This window comes from Centruroides sculpturatus, unplaced genomic scaffold, assembly GCF_000671375.1.
Source record: "Centruroides sculpturatus isolate CEXI.00-Female unplaced genomic scaffold, Cexi_2.0 scaffold1890, whole genome shotgun sequence".
Classification (NCBI taxonomy): Eukaryota; Metazoa; Arthropoda; class Arachnida; order Scorpiones; family Buthidae; genus Centruroides; species Centruroides sculpturatus.
In genome coordinates this window covers 72,125-75,165 of record NW_019386196.1, presented here as the reverse complement: position 1 = coordinate 75,165, position 3,041 = coordinate 72,125, and the positions used below count along the sequence as shown (strand labels likewise).

At 37.1% G+C, this 3,041-nt stretch overlaps 1 pseudogene; it reads left to right on the top strand.

Annotated features, from left to right (window-relative positions):
- The first annotated feature begins 1,269 nt into the window (after nt 1–1,269).
- Nucleotides 1,270–2,056, top strand: LOC111614029 (annotated as a pseudogene).
- Nucleotides 2,057–3,041: the final 985 nt, after the last annotated feature.

Below are 3,041 nucleotides of genomic sequence, written 5' to 3'. Positions count from 1 at the left end.
GGCATAAAAAAGGGTTGTGATTGATCGGAAGTTCCCGTTTCAAAATCCCTTAAATTGCGGGGCGAACGAGAGACAGGAGAGAAGGGCAATAGACTGATCCACGGTTGTCTCAGGCACTTGGGGAGCCCGCTGAACGTAAAGAGACAGTGTTCTCCTCTGTTGATCTTCTCAGAGACGGGTTAGTGCTGAGACCGGACCGACCGTGCAGTTGAGCCGACTCCACAATCTGACTGAGGTCTCTCCAAAGGTTATTAGTTCCCAGACGCCAATCTGGCACGTGAATACACCACGCATAGTTATCCTGTACATATACTATGTTTTCTAACTTGTACTTTCTACAACTGTAAATAAACTATATATATATTCAATTTGAGTGTGGAGGTGTGCTTTCCGACGAACCTGATTCACCATATCGAGTCGTGATACCCAAGAAACCAACTCAACGAGACGGAGTTGGAAAGGAACGGCAATAAGATCCTCACTATATGTATTATCTAAGATTTTATTAAACATTTTTTTTCTAAATTATTGTTTTCTTTAGTCTCCGGCCCCAATTAAAAATTATTTGTATGTATTTATATGCGAAATTATACCCCGACTTACGCGGTTATCGCTCGGTCCCACCTATCGCGTAAGTTCGGGGTATTACTGTATACAATAATTATATATACAAAATTGAAGGAAGAACAATTATTAATAAAACAATGTTCCTCTTAAAAACAATAAAATTGAAACTTTAAGGAATGTTTTTAATAAAATAAATATCGTGTGTAACTATAGTATTTCACTTAAGAAATCGATGTTCCTCATTGGTGCAGACAAAACTGATTTCTTGTAGTCAGTACACAAAAATCAAATGGTGCGAAGATTAACATAACTTATTCCTAAATTTTTCCCAGAATAATCACAAAGGAATACAAATGTTTTTCGATTATTCACACATCTATAAATAATTAGAAAGTTCAGACTATGTACGAAAATTTTTTTTTAATTTTTGAGTCTATCTAACAATCCATTAACACAACCACAGAAGTACCCGTAACATTGTTGAAGAAAAACTTCAATAAAAACAAATAATGAATAGGTAAAAAACTCACAATATTAAAAATGATCAAAACGTCAGCCTTTTATTTGAGGTTCTGACGTTTTTTACGATTTTTTCGGCTTCTCGCCCGGTAACCCTGCTGCTTGTCCAGACAACGTTCTCGTAATCGCTACGATTGTTTATATTTTAGCCTTTTGAAGTGTACGAAAGAAAATAAAAGTAAGATGAATCCAAATAAGAGACTAGTTTCGGAGATAATTAGAAACAGAGACACGGAGGAACCAAAAAAGAGAAGTAGAGAGGATTGGAGAAAAGCTAAAGAATTAGAAGAAGCTAGGAAAGCTGGTACTGCACCAGCTGCTGTTGAAGAAAAAAAGAGACATCAATCCTCATATTCCACAATATATAGCTACTGCTCCTTGGTACTTTGGTTCTTCCTGTCCCACTCTGAAACATCAGCGACTCCAGCCAGAAAGACAACAAAGTTATACCAAGATCCAAGAACATTTTGTTAGAGGACTAAAGGCAAAGAAAGCCACCAAATACAGAAAAGGAGCCTGTGAAAACTGTGGTGCTTTAACTCATACCAAGAAAAACTGTTTTGAGCGGCCAAGAAAAATTGGTGCCAAATTCGCAAATAAACATATTGCCGAAGACGATGTTATTTTGCCAGATTTAAATTTGGACTATGATGGAAAGAGAGATCGATGGAATGGATATGACCCTGCAAATTATCAAGCCACTGTGGAAAAATTTGCAAAAGTCGAAGAGGCTAAAAAGCAATTAAAAGAGAAAAAATTAAAGCAAGATCTTTTATCTGGTGAAGTTAGCACTATATAGGATACAAATAATGATGATGAAGACGAAGAAAAATACGCCGACAATGCAGACATGCCGGGTACAAAATTTGACAGTGAACAACGAATTACTGTTCGTAATTTACGTATAAGAGAAGATATTGCAAAATATTTGAGAAACTTAGATCCAAATGAGCTGGAAGCCATGAGATGAAGAAATTTTATCTTTATTTTGAGACTTTCCTAATAGTTGCAGATGGAATGTTTCACATCCTACACACTTATAAATCATTGCCAACTTATTTATAGATTTCTTCACTTCATTAGGACTTGTGTAGACTTTAACAAATACCCTAACGTAGAAATCTATGCTGAGCGAGAGTAAAGGCACTATGTAACGTCCATATCGATTGGCATGAGACTCGATACTCTGTAGAATTATCCTTAATGCCATTTCATGACAGCATTTAATTTTTAAAGAGGTGGCACCGTATTTAGCATGGCACGTCTCGCCGTGATTGCCACAGATGATGGCCATATCCGTACAGGTAACGAGTAACAAACCGCCATCGGCAACGCACTGCACGGCTGCATCAAGGAAAGGCGCGGGACTTCCGTAGGGATCTAGATCAATTACGTGGAAACGCCTATGAACGTTCCTGTGTTGATACATTAATAATGACGCTTCTTCACGATGCGGAGAAACTAGGTGTTCCACCTTGTTGAGCCACACATTTGTTTTCATGCTCTCGACCGCCTGAATAGAGTAATCGTTTGCCACAATACTCTTCACATCTGGTATTTCTTTTGCATACCTGATTGATCTCAATCCAGATGCAGCCAGAGCTTCCAAAATATAAAGCTTTCCCTGGGAATCAGAATCATTATCAGCCTTGACGTCATTTACATGGTTTTCTGCTTTTTTAAGAGAAAACGATTTTTTTATGCTTCTGACACAATATAGTGCTATAAATTAAGACACTTGGCGGATTTTCTCATCTTTATTTTGATGATATGAAACCGTGCTTTGCTATTTGTTTATGCTTCTGACACAATATAGTGCTATAAATTAAGACACTTGGCGGATTTTCTCATCTTTATTTAGTTGATACGTGTGGAAAAAATTACACGTTTCGGGCTCTTAAGCCCCTCTTCAGTCAACTAAAACATTTAAAAAGGATATAACATACACATAAAAA